The sequence below is a fragment of the Mustela nigripes genome, chromosome 4 (assembly GCF_022355385.1).
Source record: "Mustela nigripes isolate SB6536 chromosome 4, MUSNIG.SB6536, whole genome shotgun sequence".
Taxonomy (NCBI): domain Eukaryota; kingdom Metazoa; phylum Chordata; class Mammalia; order Carnivora; family Mustelidae; genus Mustela; species Mustela nigripes.
In genome coordinates this window covers 106,613,964-106,635,839 of record NC_081560.1, presented here as the reverse complement: position 1 = coordinate 106,635,839, position 21,876 = coordinate 106,613,964, and positions in this window count along the sequence as shown.

Sequence of the window (21,876 nt, the reverse complement as noted above, 5' to 3'; positions counted from 1 at the left end):
TTTAACACTATTTAAATATACCATCCCTCATCCAACTTTTGATTTTTAATTTATTTTAATATTTGTATGGGCATATATTTTCCTATTTTTAAATGGATTATATTCTGTTACCATTATTATTTATTGTGATGGTTATGTTGTCTCGAGTCTGACCAGGAGGGGCCCCTTCCAACTGACTTCTGTGTCCTTTTGACAAGTACTCATAGTTCTCTGAACACTTCAATATAACAAGACGTTCCAAGTTTATCTTGTACTTTTACTACCCAGCCCTAGAATCAGTTAACTTCTGGTTCTTTTAAATGGAAAAGGGAATTTAGAAGCCAAGATCTGAACGCTTAGGTGTCCTCATTGCCATTGAGATGTCATTGTTTCCAAACAAGTTAATGAACACTATTAAATATATATGTATGTGTATGGGCACACACGTGTTTGGGAGCATACTTACACACATTTCCATCTCTCTTTACTTTTATGCATCTATGTATTTTGGGCTTGAGTTCATACAATTATTTTCAATCCCAATCCAATAAACAGGTCTAATTCAAGCTCTTTTTCCCCTTCCATATTTGAAACTACTCCAAATATAAGAAACCTGGCTCCCGTTATCCTTCATATACTTACACAATTTGACCAGTTCCCGTGTATGTACCCAAACTTGCACCTCCCCCTCCAGAACCCACCTCACTTCACACTGGCTCAGATTCTTTGTGCTGTGCTTCCCCCACTCATGTAGACAGTCTCCTGCTCAGACTCTAGTGATCAGCTGGGCTTCCCCTCTGTGGGGATTCCCTCTTTATCCCATGCTGGCTCTGACTCCCAGCACTGGGCTGCTTCTCCAACCCTACCCCATGTGGGTACCCTCCTCACCTCTCTCCGGTCAGAGGCTCCACACCAAGCTGAGGTGACAGAGGAACACCTTTTCACTCTACTTGGGCTCCCACTCTTTATGTCAGGTTCTGCACATTCTTTAAACTTGGTTAGAAATAATGCAGAAAAAAAGGTGTTTGAACTACAGGCATTTTGTATACTATAAAAAAACTGTCTAACAATTTTCAACATCAGTGAAATGTTGAAGTGTATTGAAAACACATTTTCCAAACATAAATTTGAAATTTTATTGGATACACAGTTGAAAGGCTGAGTTGATAACCTCATGCCAAGAAGAGTCAATTACATAATTTTATTTTAGAAATTCTTAATGTTTAGTAAAATATAAATTCTAGATTTCAGCAAAAGCTATATTTTTTTTTAAAATTCCACTTTTAGACAACACAAACAAATGGAAAAACATTCCATGCTCAGGGGTTGGAAGAACAAATATGGTTAAAATATCCATACTACCCAAAACAATATACAGACTTAATGCATTCCCTATCAAAATACCAACAACATTTTTCACAGATCTACAACAAATAATCCTAAAATTTGTATGGAAGTACAAAAGCCTCTGAATAGCTAAAGAGATCTTGAAAAAGAAAAACATCACAATTCCAGACTTCAAGTTATATTACAAAGCTGTACTAATCAAAACAAAATGGTACTGGTAGAAAATAGACACACTGATCAGTGGAATAGAATAGAGAGCCCAGAAATAAACCCATGATTATATGTTCAATCAATCTTCAACAAAATAGGTAAGAGTATGCAATGGGGAAAAGAATCTCTTAAACAAAGGGTGTTGGGAAAACTGGACAGCTATGTACCATCAACAAAAATTAACTCAAAATGGATTGAAGACCTAAATGTGAGACCTGAAACAGCAAAAATCTTAAAAAAGAGCACAAGCAATAGTGTTTCTGACATTGGCTGTAACAACATTTTTCTATGTCTCCTGCAGCAAGGAAAGTAAAAGAAAAATAAACTGTTGGGACTATGCCAAAATAAAGAGCTCTGCACAGCAAAGGAAATGATCAACAAATCTGAAAGACAACTTACTAGGGAGAAGGTATTTGCAAATCACTTATCTGATAAAGGGATGGTATCCAAAATACATAGAGAATGCACACAACTCAACATACACACAAAAACAAATATTAAAATATTTTTATATTTTAAAATAAAATAATAAAAATTATAAAAAATGGGCAGAAGACATGAACAGGCATTTCTCCAAAGAAGGCATCCAGATGGCCAACAGACACATGAAGAAATGTTCAACATCACTCATCCTCAGGGAAATGTGAATTAAAAGCACATTAAAATGTCATATCACACCTGCCCAAATGGCTAAAATAAAAAATAATAATAATAATAAAAATTAAAAAAACACAAGAAACAGCAAGTGTTGGTGAGGAGATGTGGAGAAATAGGAACCCTTGTGCACTGTTCATTACATCACATGCCCTCCTTAAGGTCCATCACCCAGTCACCACATTCATCCACTCCCCACCATCCCCCAGCAACCCTCAGTTTGTTTCCTATGATTAAGGGTCCCTTATGGTTTGTTTCCCTCTCGGTTTCATCTTGGTTTTTTTTCCCTCTCTTCCCCATGATCCTCTGTTTTGATTCTTAAATTCTACATATCAGTGAAATCATTACCTTTCTCTGATTGACTTACTTGCTTAGCATAATGCCCTCTAGTTCCATCCATGTCATTGCAAGTGGAAAGATTTCATACTGTTTTAGATGGCTGCACAATATTCCACTGTCTTCTTTATACCATATCTTCTTTATCCACACCTTCTTTATGTATAACACATCTTCTTTATCCATTCATTTGTCATTGGACGTCTGGACTCTTTCCACAGTTTGGCTATTGTGGACATTACTGCTATAAATATTGGGGTGTGGGCACCCCATGGATCATTACTCGTATCTTTGGTGTAGATACCCAGTAGTGCAATTGCTGGGTCATAGGAGAGTTCTATTTTCAGCTTTTAGAGGAATCTCCATACTGTTTTCCAGAATGGCTGCACCACCTTGCATTCCCACCAAGAGTGTAAGAGGGTTCCCTTTTCTCTGCACCCTCACCAACACCTGTCATTTCCTGACTTGTTAATTTTAGCCATTATGACTGGTGGGACATGGTATCACTTTGTGGTTTTGATTTGTATTTCCCTGATGCAAAGTGATGTGGAACATATTTTTGTATGTCATTTTTCATTTGGATGTCTTAGCTGAACATCTCTTTTTAAAATATTGCATATAACAGTATCATTTTTCAAAGGCAGGTTTAGGGGTGCCTGGGTGGCTCAGTCAGTTAGGCTTCTGACTCTTGATATTGGATCAGGTCACGATCTCAAGGTGCTGAGGTGGAGTCTCAGCTCGGGCTCCTTGCTCAGCATGGAGTCTGCTTGTCCCTCTCCCTCTGGCCCACCCCCAACACCTGCACTGCCCTGCTCCTGCACACACATGCTCTCTCTCTGATTAAAAAAAAAATAGGTTAGATATCCAACATCATGATCTCAGTGGTTTAGATGCTATGTATCTGAGAACTATAATGAACATGTAGTTCTTTACAGTATAATCTATAAAAGAAACAGGACCTATATAAGCAATGTGATATCACTGGTGTCCCGTCAGCCTGTAAGGAGCTACTAGGCTCAGCTTACTTTCTGAAATACAGTGTGTCATCTGCTAGCGTCTTTTAATGTATCTGCAACTATAGCTTATCAGACGCCTTTCAGCATACTTCTGTAGCTTTTAGGATATATTTAACTTTGCCAATTTCGTTTCGTTTCGTTTCTCAGGATTCAAACTTATTTTCAAAGACGTGAGGCCTAAAATAGCCAAGTAAGGCACTCAGACCTAGCAACGGTTTTTATAGAAAGCAAGACGATGGGACGGCTGAGCCACGGAACCAGCATCACAATGTCACCATGAAAGCCAAGTGTTGAGATGCAATTATTTTACAGTCTGGAGAGCTTGGGCTTCTAATTATTTGTGATTCAGTCTTCTGTGTCCTACAGTTTTATATTTAATAATGAAATTTGCAAAATTTTTACAGATTGGTGTTATTTTGGTAGAGAAACAGAAGGGACATTCTCCTCACTTCCTGCAGGGTGTCTAGGGAGTCCCTACGAACCTTCTATCCTTGGTGAACCCTCCAGCTTTCCTTCACAGGAGTGGGAGAGCCCTTGCCAAATGTCTCACAGACTTCAGATTAAGAGGGGACTGTTTTGACCCCCACCTTGTTTCAGCCTTCCTAACTTTAGAGAGGCTTCACACACCACACTTGGCCTAGGAAAATACTATTTATCCATGGATCATGGATTTCTGAGCTTCCCTTGGACTCCTTCCAGACTTTGTGGGAAATTTGGGGAGTCCTGTTCTCCAACCCCAGATGGCCCTATTTTTAGTTAGTAATTATAGAAGACCTTTTTTCAAAAAAGATTTTATTTATTTACTTGACAGAGAGAGACACAGGGAGAGAGGGAACACAAGCAGGGGGAATGGGAAAGGGAAAAACAGACTCTCTACTGAGCAGGGAGCCTGATGCAGGACTCGATCCCAGGACTCTGAGATCAAGATCTGAGCTGAAGGCAGATGATTAACCAACTGAGCCACCCAGGGGCCCCAAGAACATTCCTTAAATGTGCTACATGTCACAGCTCTGGCTTATGTGTCTGTGTTATCTCCATAGAGGGTTGACTGGTTAAAAGTGTGTTTCAGATACAGGAACTACTTGTGCTTTATGTGAAATTCAAGTTTAATGAGGCATCCCTTTGTAGTTGTTGCTGCCGGTTTGTTGGTAACTCTGGCAACCCTCTCTCCAGGGCGCAGCACAGGGAATGGGTAGCAGGAGGCTTTGGAAATTCTGGGCAAGCGTGCTAGATTCCGAGAGAGGCAACTTGGCAGATGGGCTGAAGAGATACAGGGAAACGATAAAGCAGCCGTCCATGGCTCTTAAGGGTAGCCTTCCTTTAGGCACAACCAGGTTTAAATTAGCTTGGAAGCACCCCACCTGTTCTCTACAGGCCTTGGCCTCTTTGTATGTAAAATCAGGAGGTTGAGACATTGCATCCTTGAGAAGCCATGAAAGGGGCAAAACTCTCCCTGAAAACACACATATGCCTAAAAATAAGGTGCAGTGTCAGAGAGTCACACCCCCACCCTTGAAGGCCTTCCATGGCCCTCAGTCAGGGTGCCCCAGACCAGGTCTCTTAAGACCCTTCCAGGAAGAAGAGGTTGTGATTCTGTGGCACTCCTCCTGCTTAAGGAATAAGAAAACAATGACCCAAAGTAGAAAACCATGAAACACCTCATGTACCATCTGGGAACATTTGTGTTAAATGAAACCAAAAAATTTTATGAGTGTGAACTTGTTGGTTCCCCCATCTCTGCTCACCTGGTGGGTCCTGAGTGGTTCTGTAGTTGCTGTTTATAAGGGGAAACCTAATCATAGCAGAACACAAAGACTCTACAGGATGGCAGAAGAATTTTCGAGGCGCCCTATCTTCTTAGACCCTTCTTTTCCATCTCTTTGGAAGGGAGAGGAAATCTGAGAAAAGGTGAGACTCTCTCTTCTAGTGGGTGCAGAAGTATCCAGGTGAAACAACCTGAGGGGGACCAGATGACCAACAAGAGATACCCAAGGCAGTCATGAAGCCTGGAGAAAAAATGATTTCGGGATTGAGGAGAGACAAGGTTTTAGGAGGTTGCTATAAAATTAATTACACTCAGTAGCCTCCATCTTTTGACTGGCTAGAACTTTATCCTTTCTTCCTTCAATCCCCAGGACGACCCTGTGAGGGGGCATCCCCACTTTATAGAAAAGGAAATCAGGGGCAGAAAGGGGAACTTGCCCAGGGACACAGAGGCTTTGTAATATCCTTCTTACTCTACAAAACACCCCATGTGGCACTGATGGGACAGGAAGAGAGTATGGTCCCACGTCTCTATTCCTTATTCTAATGAAGTCCCATGATGCCAGTCTACAAGGAAAACCGGAAGGTAGAAGGCAGATCTTGGAGCTATGGCTGGCCATGCACCTTGGGACTGATGATTTAGGTGGAAGGTGATGCCAGCAGTCAAAACTGGGAAGCAGCGGGGTTTAATATTAGCTCTTTCTCACTGGTTCCAGATGTGTGCACCTGCTCCTGGCCTCTGATCAAGTCTAGTGGTGCAGAGCAAATAAAGAAGACAGTGTTGTGGTTCCATGTGGATAGAAACCCTCTGGGAGATGGACAGGGATTTCCCCAAGCAGAGAGGGTCACAGACTTGGAGGGTGAAGCTGTTTTGGCCGCTTTTATATGTCCTCAGAAATCAGGTTGTCAGGATATCTCCGGTCGGCCCTGTGCAGGGGGGAACCCCAGATTCTGAAATGTTACAAGTGCTCCTACTTCATAGATTCTGCAGGATCTCAGAAGTGAACTTGAAGTCCTCATATCTGTCTGCCACCCCCAGTCTCCCAGAGCTCTGCAGGCAGCTCATTGCAAGTCCTGTGGTAGGAGTGGGGGGTGGGGAACCTTTCTTGCCACCCAACTGAGAACTGACATCCTGCTGGCCTAACTGTCACGGTGCTGCTTAGGGAGATGGAGGAAGGGAGCCACATCAAAGATATAACAATTACACAGGATCCCCAGAGTAGGACTTCACAGAGACAGAAATTGTTACACTGGTCAATGATGCAAAATCGACCGATAATTACTTTTATTTTCCACGATAATAACAGCACCAACCAAATTCATAACGTTTGGTAGACATTTACTTTGAGAATAAAAATGACATTTGTGGAAGCCTTTTGTCAACGATCCCCTTATGTCATTCACTGCCTTAAGAAAAAGAAGATCTGAGGGTTAGGAAGTATGTTGCAGAAATGACATTTAACCTTGCCATTATCTAATTTGATTTCATTTGACCGAGCTTTGTTTTGTGTCAAGGGAAAATCACTTGTGGTCTTATGGACTGAATTTTTCAATTTCTAAAAAGTCAGAGGCATGCTCAGAAAATGGCCAGTGCTCAGAAAAGATAGCCAAAACCTGGAACTGGGTGGAGCGCAATAATCAGGGCAAAGATTTATCTTTTCTTTTCTTTTTTTTTTTTTGAAGATTTCATCTATTTATTTGACACAGAGAGAGACAAGTAAGCAGAGCAGCAGGGGGGCATGGGGAGAGAGGCACCCTGCTGATGCAGGGCTGGATCCCAGGACCCTGAGACCATGACTTGAGCAGAATACAGAGGCTTAACCCACTGAGCCACGAGGTGGCCCTTATCTTTTGTTTCTAATAGCAAGGCAGGGGATTAACAGTTTGGGAGCTTTTACTGTGTACCAGTTACTAAGACAATGAGTGTACTGTATATACCTTGTCTTACTTGATCCTGACAAGCATGCTGCCAGGCAAGCATTGTGTTCCTCATATTGGGTGTGAGTGAACAGAAGCTAAGAACTCTCCCAGCTAGTAACTGGGATTCTATTTCACCAGATCCCACTGCTTTACAGGAGGAGGAGGAAAACCTTTTTTGACTAATAATTTATTTTATTTTATTTTTTTAAAGACTTTATTTATTTATTTGACAAAGAGAGACACAGAGAGAGAGAGAGGGAACACTAGTAGGTGGAGTGGGAGAAGGAGAAGCAGACTTTTTGCCAAGCAGGGATGTGGGGCTCAATCCCAGGACCCTGAGATCATGACCTGAGCTGAGGGCAGATATTTAACTGACTGAGCCGCATAGGTGCCCTGAGTATTTCTTTCTTTCTTTTTTAAAAAATATTTTATTTATTTATTTGACAGAGAGATCACAAGTAGGCAGAGAGGCAGGCACAGAGAGAGGAAGAAGCAAGCTCTCCGCCAAGCAGAGAGCCTGATGTGGGCCTCCATCCCAGGACCCTGAGATCATGACCTGAGCTGAAGGCAGAGGCTTTTATCCACTGAGCCGCCAAGTGCCCCCCTGCATATTTTTTTTCAGCATAACAGTATTCATTATTTTTTCACCACACCCAGTGTTCCATGCAATCCATGCCCTCTATAATACCCACCACCTGGTACCCCAACCTCCCACAGCCCCACCACATCAAACCCCTCAGATTGTTTTTCAGAGTCCATAGTCTCTCATGGTTCACCTCTCCACCACCACTTCAAACCCCTCAGATTGTTTTTCAGAGCCCATAGTCTCTCATGGTTCACCTCCCCTTCCAATTTCCCCCAACTTCCTTCTTCTCTCTAACTCCCCATGTTCTCCATGCTATTTATTATGCTCCACAAATAAGTGAAACCATATAATAATTGACTCTCTCTGACTGACTTATTTCACTCAGCATAATCTCTTCCACTCCCGTCCATGTTGCTACAAAAGTTGGGTATTCGTCCTTTCTGATAGAGGCATAATACTCCATAGTGTATAAGGACCACATTTTCCTTATCCATTCATCCGTTGAGGGACATCCTGGTTCTTTACAGAGTATGGCGACCGTAGCCATTGCTGCTATAAACATTGGAGTACAGATGGCCCTTCTTTTCACTACATCTGTATCTTTGGGGTAAATACCCAGTAGTGCAATTGCAGGATCATAGGGAAGTTCTATTTTTAATTTCTTGAGGAATCTCCACACTGTTCTCCAAAGAGGCTGCACCAACTTGCATTCCCACAAACAGGGGAAGAGGGTTCCCCTTTCTCCACATCCCGTCCAGCACATGTTGTTTCCTGTCTAGCTAATTTTGGCCATTCTAACTGGTATAAGGTGATATCTCAATGTAGTTTTAATTTGAATTTCCCTGAGGGATAGTGATGATGAACATTTTTTCATGGGTCTGATAGCCATTTGTATGTATTCATTGGAGAAGTGTCTGTTCATATATTCTGCCGACTTTTTGATATGTTTGCCTGTTTCATGTGTGTTGAGTTTGAGGAGTTCATTATAGATCCTGGATATCAACCTTTTGTCTGTACTGTCATTTGCAAATATCTTCTCCCATTCCGTGGGTTGCCTTTTTGTTTTCTTGACTGTTTCCTTTGCTGTGCAGAAGCTTTTGATTTTGATGAAGTCCCAAAAGTTTATTTTCACTTTTGTTTCCTTTGCCTTTGGAGACATATCTTGAAAGAAGTTGCTGTGGCTGATATCGAAGAGATTATTGCCTATGTTCTCCTCTAGGATTCTGATGGATTCCTGTCTCACGCTGAGGTCTGTTATCCATTTTTAGTTTATCTTTGTGTATGGTGTAAGAGAATGGTTGAGTTTCATTCCTCTACTTATAGCTGTCCCGTTTTCCCAGCACCATTTATTGAAGAGACTATCTTTTTTCCACCGTATATATTTTTTCCTGTTTTGTTGAAGATTAATTGACCATAGAGTTGAGGATCCATATCTGGGCTCTCTATGTTCCACAGGTCTATGTGTCTGTGTTTATAGCAGTATCATGTTGTCTTGGTGATCACAGCTTTGTAATAAAGCTTGAAATCAGGTAACGTGATGCCCCCAGTTTTATTTTTGCTTTTCAACATTTCATTAGTGATTCGGAGTCTCTTCTGATTCCATACAAATTTTTGGATTATTTGCTCCATCTCTTTGAAGAATACCGGTGGAATTTTGATCAGAATGGCATTAAAAGTATAGATTGCTCTAGGCAGTATAGACATTTTAACAATGTTTATTCTTCCTATCCAAGAGCATGGAATGGTCTTCCATCTTTTTGTGTCTTCTTCAATTTCCTTCATGAGTGTTCTGTAGTTCCTCAAGTACAGATCCTTTACCTCTTTGGTTAGGTTTATTCCCTTATGGTTCTTGGTGCTATAGTAAATGGAATCCAATCTCTAATTTCCCTTTCTGTATTTTCATTGTTAGTGTATAAGAAAGCCACTGATTTATATACATTGACTTTGTATCCTGTCACGTTGCTGAACTGCTGTATGAGTTCTAGCAGTTTGGGGTGGAGTCTTTTGGGTTTTCCATATAAAGAATCATGTCATCTTCGAATAGAGAGAGTTTGACTTCTTCACTGCCATTTTGGATACCTTTTATTTCTCTTTGTTGCCTGATTGCTGTTGCTAGGATTTCTAATACTATGTTGAACAAGATTGCTGAATGTGGACATACTTGTCTTGTTCCTGATCTCAATGGGAAGGCTGCAAGCTTTTTCCCATTGAGGATGATATTTGCTGTGGGTCTTTCACAGATAGATTTGATGATATTCAGGAATGTTCCCTCTATCCCTATACTTTGAAGCGTTTTAATCAGAAACACATGCTGGATTTTGTCAAATGCTTTTTCTGCATCAGTTGAGAGGACCATGTGGTTCTTCTCTCTTCTCATATTAATTTGTTGTAACACATTGATTGATTTGCGAATGTTGAAACATCCTTGAAGCCCAGAGATGAATCCCCTGTGATCATGGTGGGTAATCTTTTTAATGTGCTGTTGGATCCTGTTGGCTAGGAACATGTTGAGAATCTTAACATCCATATTCATCAGTGATATTGGTCTGAAATTCTCCTTTTCAGTAGGGTCTTTGCCTGGTTTGGGGATCAGGGTAATGCTGGCTTCATAGAAAAAGTCTGGAAGTTTTATACTGCTTCAAATTTTTGAAACAGCTTCAGGAGATTAGGTGTTATAGAGTGCATGGTATGCATGGAGTGCTGGGTGTGGTGCAAAAATAATTAATACTGTAATGCTAAAAATAATTAAAAAATAATTTAAGAAAAAGAAAAAAAGACTATAATAAGAGATTAAGAAGGGCACTATATCATAATCAAAGGATTTGTCCAATAAGATTTAACAATTTGAAAAGTGTCTATGCCCCCAACATGGGAGCAGCCAACTATATAAATCAATTAATAACAAAATCAAAGAAACACATCAACAATAATAGAATAATAGTAGGGGACTTTAACAGCCCCCCTCACTGAAATGAACAGATCATCTAAGCAAAAGATCAACAAAGAAATAAAGGCCTTAAATGACACACTGGACCAGATGGACATCACAGATATATTCAGAAAATTTCATCCCAAAGCACAGAATACACATTCTTTTCTAGTGCACATGGAACATTCTCCAGAATAGATCACATCCTCTGTCCTAAATCAGATTTCAGCCGGTATCAAAAGATTGGGATCATACCCTGCATATTTTCAGACCACAATGCTCTGAAGCTGGAACTCAATCACAAGAGGAAATTTGGAAAGAACCCAAATACATGGAGACTAAACAGTATCCTTCTGAAGAATGAATGGGTCAACCAGGAAATTAAAGAAGAATTGAAAAAATTCATGGAAACAAATGATAATGAAAACACAACGGTACAAAATCTGTGGGACACAGCAAAGGCAGTCCTGAGTGGAAAATATATAGCGGTACAAAGCTTTCTCAAGAATCAAGAAAGGTCTCAGGTATACAACCTAATCCTACACCTAAAGGAGCTGGAGAAAGAACAAGAAAGAAACCCTAAACCCAGCAGGAGAAGAGAAATCATATAGATCAGAGCAGAAATCAATGAAATAGAAACAAACAAACAAACAAACAAAAAAAAAAAATAGAACAAATCAAAAAAACTAGGAGCTGGCTCTTTGAAAGAATTAATAAGATTGATAAACCCCTGGCCAGACCTATCAAAAAAAAAAAAAGTGAAAGGACCCAAATAAATAAAATCATGAATGAAAGAGGAGAGATCACAACTAACAACAAAGAAATACAATTATAAGAACATACTATAAGCAACTCTACACCAGCAAATCTTACAATCTGGAAGAAATGGATGCATACCTAGAAACATATAAACTTCCACAACAGAACCAGGAAGAAATAGAAAGCCTGAACAGACCCATAACCAGTAAGGAGATTGAAACAGTCATTTAAAATCTCCAAACAAACAAAAGCCCAGGGCCAGACGGCCTCCTGGGAGAATTCTACCAAATATTTAAAGAAGAACTAATTCCTATTCTGCTGAAACTATTCCAAAAAATAGAAATGGAAGGAAAACTTCCAAACTCATTTTATGAGGCCAGCATCACCTTGATCCCAAAACCAGACAAGGATCCCATCAAAAAAGAGAACTACAGACCAATATCCATGATGAACAAAGATGCGAAAATTCTCACCAAAATACTAGCCAATAGGATTCAACAGTACACTACAGGGATCGTTCACCACGACCAAGTGGGATTTATTCCAGGGCTGCAACGTTGGTTCAATATCCATAAATCAATCAATGTGATACAACACATCAATAAAAGAAAGAACAAGAACCATATGATACTCCCAATAGATGCTGAAAAAGCATTTGACAAAGTACAACATCCCTTCCTGATCAAAACTCTTCAAAGTGTAGGGATAGAGGGCACATACCTCAATATCATCAAAGCCATCTATGAAAAACCCACCGCAAATATCATTCTCAATGGAGAAAAACTGAAAGCTTTTCCGCTAAGGTCAGGAACACGGCGGGGATGTCCATTATCACCACTGCTATTCAACATAGTACTAGAAGTCCTAGCCTCAGCAATCAGACAACAAAAGGAAATTAAAGGCATCCAAATCAGCAAAGAAGAAGTCAAACTATCGTATCTCTTTGCAGATGATATGATACTATATGTGGAAAACCCAAAAGACTGCACTCCAAAACTGCTGAAACTTGTACAGGAATTCAGTAAAGTGTCAGGATATAAAATCAATGCACAGAAATCAGTTGCATTTCTCTACACCAAGAACAAGACAGAAGAAAGAGAAATTAAGAAGTCAATCCCATTTTCAATTGCACCCAAAACCATAAAATACCTAGGAATAAACCTAGCCAAAGAGGCAAAGAATCTATATGCAGAAAACTATAAAGTAAACATGAAAGAAATTGAGGAAGACACAAAGAAATGGAAAAATGTTCCATGCTCCTGGATTGGAAGAATAAATATTGTGAAAATGTCTATGCTACCTAAAGCAATCTACACATTTAATGCAATTCCTATCAAAGTACCATCCATCTTTTTCAAAGAAATGGAACAAATAATGCTAAAATTTATATGGAACCAGAAAAGACCTCGAATAGCCAAAGGGATATTGAAAAAGAAAGCCAACGTTGGTGGCATCACAATTCTGGACTTCAAGCTCTATTACAAAGCTGTCATCATCAAGACAGCATGGTACTGGCACAAAAACAGACCCATAGATCAATGGAACAGAATAGAGAGCCCAGAAATAGACCCTCAACTCTATGGTCAACTAATTTTCGACAAAGCAGGAAAGAATGTCCAATGGAAAAAAGACAGCCTCTTCAATAAATGGTGTTGGGAAAATTGGACAGCCAAACGCAGTAAAATGAAATTGGACCATTTCCTTATACCACACATGAAAATAGACTCAAAATGGATGAAGGACCTCAATGTGAGAAAGGAATCCATCAAAATCCTTGAGGAGAACACAGGCAGCAACCTCTTCGACCTCAGCCGCAGCAACTTCTTCCTAGGAACATCACCAAAGGCAAGGGAATCAAGGTAAAAAATGAACTATTGGGATTTTATCAAGATCAAAATCTTTGCACAAAGCTTTGGTTAACAAAATCAAAAGACAACTGACAGAATGGGAGAAGATATTTGCAAACGACATATCAGATAAAGGGCTAGTGTCCAAAATCTATAAAGAACTTAGCAAGCTCAACACCCAAAGAACAAATAATCCAATCAAGAAATGGGCAGATGATAGGAACAGACATTTCTGCAAAGAAGACATCCAGATGGCCAACAGACACATGAAAAAGTGCTCTACATCACTCAGCTCAGGGAAATACAAATCAAAACCACAATGAGATATCACCTCACATCAGTCAGAATGTCTAAAATCAACAAGTCAGGAAATAACAGATGCTGGCGAGGATGTGGAGAAAGAGGAACCCTCTTACACTGTTGGTGGGAATGTAAGCTGGTGCAACCACTCTGGAAGACAACATGGAGGTTCCTCAAAACGTTGAAAATAGAACTACTCTATGACCCAGCAATAGCACTACTGGGTATTTACCCTAAAGATACAAAAGTAGTGATCCGAAGGGGCACATGCATTTGAATATTTATAGCAGCAATGTCTACAATAGCCAAACTATGGAAAGAACCTAGATATCCATCAACAGATGAATGGATAAAGAAGATGTGGTATATATACACAATGGAATACTATGCAGCCATCAAAAGAAATGAAATCTTGCCATTTGCGACAACATGGATGGAACTAGAGGGTATCATGCTTAGCGAAATAAGTCAAGCGGAGAAAGACAACTATCATATGATCTCCCTGATATGAGGAAGTGGAGATGCAACATGGGGGGTTCAGGGATTAGGAGAAGAATAAATGAAACAAGATGGGATTGGGAGGGAGACAAACCATAAGTGACTCTTAATTTCACAAAACAAACTGAGGGTTGCTGTGGGGAGGGGGATGGGGAGAAAGGGGGGTGGGGTTATGGACACTGGGGAAGGTATGTGCTATGGTGAGTGCTGTGAAGTGTGTAAACCTGGCGATTCACAGACCTGTACCCCTGGGGATAAAAAATATATGTTTATTAAAAAAATAAAAAAATATTTAAAAAAACAAAAAGGGATTAAAGGTTATAAAACTCCTATTAGAAAACATAGCAAGTAATTTCTTTGACATTGGCCATAGAAAGGTTTTTCTAGATATGTCTCCTAAGGCAAGGGAAACAAAGTGAAAATAAACAACTGCAACTATAAAAATAAAAAGATTTTGCACAAATGAACCCCTCCATGAAACAAAAAATTTACCCAGTGAATGGAAGAAAGTATCTGCAAATGATATATCCAATAAGGGATTAATATACAAAACATATAAAAGGCATATAGAACACAACACCAAAACAAAACAAAACAAACAAACGAAAAAAGCCACTGATTAACGAAGACATAACAGATGGCCAACGGACACATAAGAAGATGCTCAACATCACTTATCATCAAGGAAATGTAAATCGAAACCACCTCACACCAGTCAGAGTGCTTACTATCAAAAAGAAATAACAAGTGTTGGTGAGGATGTGGAGAAAATGAGATGCCTGTGTATTTTTAGTGGGAATGGAATTGGTGCAGCCAATGTGGAAAACAGTATGGAGTTTCCTCAAAATAATAAAAATAGAAATATCATATGATCCAATAATTCCACTTTCTTTGGGTATTTATCCAAAGAAAAAAACAACAAAAAAACTAATTTGAAAAGATATGTGCAACATATGTATGTTTATTGCAGCTTTATTTACAATAGCCAAGATACAGAAGGAACCCAAGTGTCCACTGATAGATGAATGAATAAAGAAGATATGATATAGAGACACAATAGAATATTATTCAGCCTTAAGAATGAGATCTTGTGATAAGATAGGAGGACCTAAAAGGTATTATGCTAAGTGAAATAAGTCAGACAGAAAAAGATAAATACCATATGATGTCATTAACATGTGGAATCTGAAAAACAAAACAAATGAACCAATAAAAAATAAATACAGATCCATAAATATGGAGAAGAAATAGTGGTGCCAGAGGGGAGGTGGGGAGGAGACTGTTGAGAGAAACAATTAAGAGTTACAAACTCACAAAAGATATAAAATACATATAAGAAGAGTTATAAAATACATAAATTATGGAGATGAAAAGTATAGAGCAGTAAATAAAGTCAATAATGCTGTAATCATGTATGGCAACAGTTGGTGACTACACTTACTGCGGTAAGCACTGACTAATATATAGAATTGTTGAGTCAGTATGTTGTACAACTTAAACTAAATAAAACTGTATGTTACACTTCAATTAAAAAATAAAATAAAATAAATAAAATGGATTATATGCCATGACCAAGTAGACCTATTCTTGGATTCCAAGGACGGTTCAACATACAAAAATCAATCAGTATAATACACCACATTAAACAATGAAGGAAAAAACTACATGACCATCTAAACTGATACAGAAAAAGCATCTGGAAAATTCAACAATCTTTCATGATAACAACACTCAATAAAGTAGGGATAGCTGAGAACTAACCCCATATAATAAAAGCCATGAATGCAAAAAATACAGAAAAAATTATACTCAATGGTGAAAGGCTGAAAGCTATTCTTCTAAGATCAGGAGCAAAGCAAGGCTGTCTGCTTTCATCACTTCTATTCAGCATAGTATTGGAAGTTCTAGTCACAGCATTAGACAAGAAAAAGAAATAAAAGTATTCAAATTGAAAAGGACACAGTAAAATCATCTGTGCAAATGATATAATCTTATATGTAGAAAAACCTGAAGACTCCACAAGAAAAGCTGTTAGATCAATGAAATGAATTCAACAAATTAGCAAGATATGTCAACATACAAAAATCAGTTGCATTTCTATACAGGAACAATGAATAATCTGAAAAGGAATTTACAAAAGCAAATTCATTTACAAAAGCATTTAAAGAATTTTAGGAATTAATGTAATCAAATATGTAAGAGATTTGCACAATGAAAACTATAAAACTGCTAAAAGACATAAAAGACGACATAAATAAATGGAAACACATCCCATGTGCATGGATTGGGAAACTTATTGTTAAAATGTCAATATTGGGGGGGACAAGATGGCGGGGGAGTAGGAGGAGGCGCCTTTTCAGCCTGTACCCCAAAGTGAGCTGATTACCTACCAAAGAACTCCATTCACCCATGAAATCAGCCTGAGATCAGAATTATACACGTGTGGATCTCTACAGGGGCAGAAGATGCCAATGGGCAGGTAAAGTGGTGTGGGAACGGCGGACTGATATCATAAGATAAACAAAAGGGGGAGGGAGCCACCAGAGGCGACCAGTTGGAAAATAATAACCCAAGACAAGAGAGAGTGCCCTGCGTCTGGGGACCAGCATTAACTTGGACACTGGTTGAAAGCACTCCAAAAGAGCAAAGGATCAAGGGGGGAATTGTGGGAATCGGGGCGGCTAGGGACAGGGGCTTAAGTCTCCAGTCTCAGGACAGCCTCCCCTGCGCTGAGGCAGAGAGAGTGCAGTGGAGAAACCAGCTCCTTGTCCCTAAGCCGACAGCGCGCCCGAGAATGCATGGGCTCTAGCTCCTGTGAGGGGATGGGAGCCACGCCAGTTGGCGGAACATGAGAGCCCTACTAAAAAGCCTGAGATATGTGTGCAAGTCCCTCATGCTCCCCTGCGAGAGTTACAAAGGCCCGGCCGGCACTCTTTGACCCACACCATTGTTTTAGCGCCTAAGCCGCGTGCCCCAAACTCTCCCGACAGAGGTGCGCAAAAGCCCAGCCTGGTGCTTTCGGACCTGTGCCCCATTCTCAGTGCCTGAGACGTGCACGTGACCCATAGCCGCCCCTGAACGAGGTGTGCACAAGTCGGGCACTCTTAGACCCAGAAAGACCAGGCACTCCCAGCCCGGGCCAGTGGGAAAATCTCAGTGTGCAATTGCTGCTTGGAACCACTCTGGCGGTTGGGAGCTCCCAGACAGCTGCCACTGCCTTGGCTTTGGGTACAAGCAAAAGATCCTGCGCCCCCAGGGTCTGCAACTTGGAACCTGCTCTGCCAGTGGCCAGGGGGAAACTTAATTAGGGTCCACACCCAGACTGAGGCTTCTCTCTGAGAGGGAGATCAGGGTGCAGTTTGTTTTCCTCTAAAACTACAAAAACCATCAAAAGTGGTCAAGGTGAGAGAAAAAAAAGTGAACAAAGATAAAAACCGCCAGAGATCAAAAGCCTGAAAAAAACCAGTTTCCACAGAGCCCACCCCCTTGAGGGGGGCGGGAGGACTTAACTCAGGAAACATCATTGACTGACAACCCACGTGGCAGGCCCCTCCCCCAGAAAACAAACCAAGAAAGAAAAAAAAAGAGAGAGAAAAAAAAAAGACTACAAGAGAACAACCACTACTTCATAGGAAAACTTTTATTGCTCACTCATTCCCCCTATTTTGGTTCATTTTTTTTAAACACATAGGTAATTTTTTTAAACCTATTTACCATCACAGTGAGCTGTACAGTACATCAAATTCCATAATACCCTTCTAACCTGAACTTTTGATACATACACCTATTTTTTTACATTTTTATTTTTTGAATTCCTTTTTTTTAATTTTAGTTTAGTCTAGCCTATTCCTTAAAAATAATCCTAAAGGATTATTTTTATCCTCTAATATTCATATAGAGTTAAACTTAAAAGTAATCCCCTTTCCCCAATCAATACTACCCCTATAGGTAAACCAATTTTTAATCCCCTCTTTCTTAGGAAAGTTGAGTCCTTTAACAAAGATATCAAGATACATCCAGGAAGAATCAAAACAACCTTCCTTGCACACACTGAGAATTTATATGAACTCTCCCATCTTTTTCTTCCACCAGTGTTTCTGTGTTTTTTGTGTTTGTCCTTATAGCATATAAATCTTACACTTGGGGTTCTTTTTGATGAGGTTCTTTCTTTATTTGCATATATATTTTTTTTCTCTTGTCATATACTTGTATCAGTCTTTTTGTTCGTCAACTTCATAAATCTTACCTTGGGGCCCATCTGGGCTGAACCTTCTCTTTCATCTTCCCTTTCTTTCCTGTCTCTCTCTCTCTTTTTTTTCCTTTACTTTCTTTTTCTTTTTCTTTTCTTTTGTCTCTCGTTTGGGTGGGGAATCCTGATTCCTCAGAAGTGTTCCAAGGTGCACCTTGACTGCACCACAGTTAATACATCCAGCTACATCTGTTCAATCATCTCCCACTAAAATGACTAGAATGAGGAATGCCCCACAGAAGAAAAATACAGAGGATGGACCTTCTGCAACAGAGCTAATGGCTATCAACATAGACAATATGTCGGAAAGAGAATTGAGGCTAACAATTATCCAGGCAATAGCTAGGTTGGAGAAAGCCATGGATGACCAAAAGGAATTGATTAGGGCCAAACTGAAAGTGACCAGACAGGATGTTCACAATGTTAGGGCAGAGCTTAAAGCTACCAGGGAGGAGGTTCACAATGCTCTCAATGAGTTCCAATATAATCTAAACTCTCAAAGCTAGGGTAACTGAGACAGAATATAGAATTAGTGACCTGGAAGACAAACAGATAGAGAGAAAGGATCAGGAGGAAGCCTGGAACAAACAGCTTAGAAACCAAGAAAACAGAATAAGGGAAATAAATGGTGCCATGAAGCATTCCAACATCAGAATTATTGGAATCCCTGAAGGGGAGGAAAAAGAAAAAAGTCTAGAAGATAGAGTGGAACAAGTCCTTGATGAAGATTTTCCCAATCTCCCAAATGGAGCAAGCATTCATGTACTAGAGGCTGAATGGTCTCCATCCAAGATTATATATTCCAAAAAAAACATCACGACACCTGATAGTCAAATTGAGGAATTATAATTGTAGGTATAATCTCTTGAAAGCCACCACGGCAAAGAGCCTCCTTACTTACAGAGGGAAGCCCATCAGAATAACGTCAGACCTGTCCACAGAGACCTGGCAAGCCAGAAAAGGCTGGAAAGATATATTCAGGGCACTAAATGAGAAGAACATGCAGCCAAGAATACTTTATCCAGCAAGACTGACATTCAAAATGGATGGAGAGATAAAGAGTTTCCAAGACAGGCAAGGCTTAAAAGACTATGCAACCACCAAGCCGACACTGCAGGAAATATTAAGGGGAGTTCTATAAAAGTGGAAAAATCCTAAGAATAGCATTAAACAGAAATATAGAGACAGTCTACAGGAAGAAAGACTTTAAAGGTAACTCGATGTCAATAAAAACGTATCTATCAATAATCATTCTCAATGTGAATGGCTTAAATGCGCCCATAAAACAGCACAGGGTTACAGATTGGATAAAACGACAGGACCCATCCATATGTTGTCTACAAGAGACCCATTTTGAACCTAAAGATACACCCAGACTGAAAGTGAAAGGATGGAGAAGCATTTTTCATGCCAATGGGCCTCAAAAGAAGGCTAGGGTAGCGATTCTCATATCAGATAAATTAGACTTTAAACTAAAGACTATAGTCAGAAATACAGAAGGACACTACATAATCCTTAAAGGGGCTATCCACCAAGATGATCTAACAATTGTAAATGTCTATGCTCCCAATATGGGAGCAACCAATTGCTTAAGAAAACTGTTAATCAAGATAAAGAGTCATATTGATATGAATACAGTACTCCTAGGAGATCTTAACACACCTCTCTCAGAAATAGACAGATCATCGAAGCAGAAAATCAATAAAGAAACAAGAGCATTGAATGACACATTGGACCAGATGAACCTCATAGATATATACAGAACATTCCACCCTAAAACAACAGAATACTCATTCTTCTCAAGTGCACACGGAACCTTCTCCAGAATAGACCACACACTGGGTCACAAATCAGGACTCAACTGATACCAAAAGAGTGAGATTATTCCCTGCATATTCTCAGATCACAATGCTTTGAAACTGGAGCTCAATCACAAGGAAAAGTTCAGAAGGAACTCAAACACCTGGAAGCTAAAGACCACCTTGCTTAAGAATGCTTGGATCAACCAGGAGATCAAAGAAAAACTGAAACAATTCATGGAAACCAATGAGAATGAAGACACTTCGATTCAAAACCTATGGGATACAGCAAAGGCGGTCCTAAGGGGAAATACATAGCCATCCAAGCCTCCATCAAAAAAAAAAATAGAAAAATCCAGAATACACCAGCTGTGTAAACACCTTAAAGAACTGGAGAATCAACAAGAAATCAAACCAATTCGACACATAAGAAGGGAAATCATCAAGATTAGAGGTGAGATCAATGAGGTAGAAACCAGAGATACAGTAGAACGTATCAATGAAACTAGAAGCTGATTTTTTTAAAGAATCAATAAGATCGATAAACCATTAGCCACACTAATCCAAAAGAAAAGAGAGAAAGCCCAAATTCATAAATTATGAATGAAAAGGGAGAGATCACAACAAACACCAAGGAAGTAGAAACAATCATCAGAAGTTATTATCAACATTTATATGCCAATAAGCTTAGCAACCTAGATGAAATGGATGCATTCCTGGAAAACTATAAAATACCAAAATTGAATGAGGAATAAATCGACAACCTGAATATTCCAATATCTAGTAACGACATTGAAGCAGTGATCAAAAAACTCCCAAAAAACAAGAGCCCAGGACCTGATGGATTCCCTGGGGAATTCTACCAAACTTTCAAAGAAGAAATAACACCTATTCTTCTGAAGCTGTTTCAAAAAATTGAAGCAGAAGGAAAATTTCCAGACTCTTTCTATGAAGCCAGCATTACCTGATCCCCAAACCAGGCAAAGACCCTACCAAAAAGGAGAATTTCAGACCAATATCACTGATGAATATAAATGCTAAGATTCTCAACAAGTTCCTAGCCAACAGGATCCAACAGCACATTAAAAAGATTATCCGCCATGATCAGGTGGGATTTATCCCTGCGCTACAAGGATGGCTCAACATTCGCAAATAAATCATTGTGATACAACAAATTAATATGAGAAGAGAGAAGAACCACATGGTCCTCTCAACTGATGCAGAAAAAGCATTTGACAAAATCCAGCATGTGTTCCTGATTAAAACGCTTCAAAGTATAGGGATAGAGGGAACATTCCTGAACCTCATCAAATCTATCTGTGAAAGACCCACAACAAATATCATCCTCAATGGGAAAAAGCTTGCAGCCTTCCCATTGAGATCAGGAATTGAGACCCATTCTTGTGGACAAGTATGTCCACATTCACCACTCTTGTTCAACATAGTATTAGAAGTCCTAGCAACAGCGATTAGACAACAAAGAGAAATAAAAGGTATCCAAATTGGCAATGAAGAAGTCAAACTCTCTCTTCGCAGATTACATGATTCTTTATATGGAAAACCCAAAAGACTCCACCCCAAACTGCTAGAACTCATACAGCAGTTCAGCAACGTGACAGGATACAAAGTCAATGTGCAGAAATCAGTGGCTTTCTTATACACTAACAATGAAAATAAAGAAAG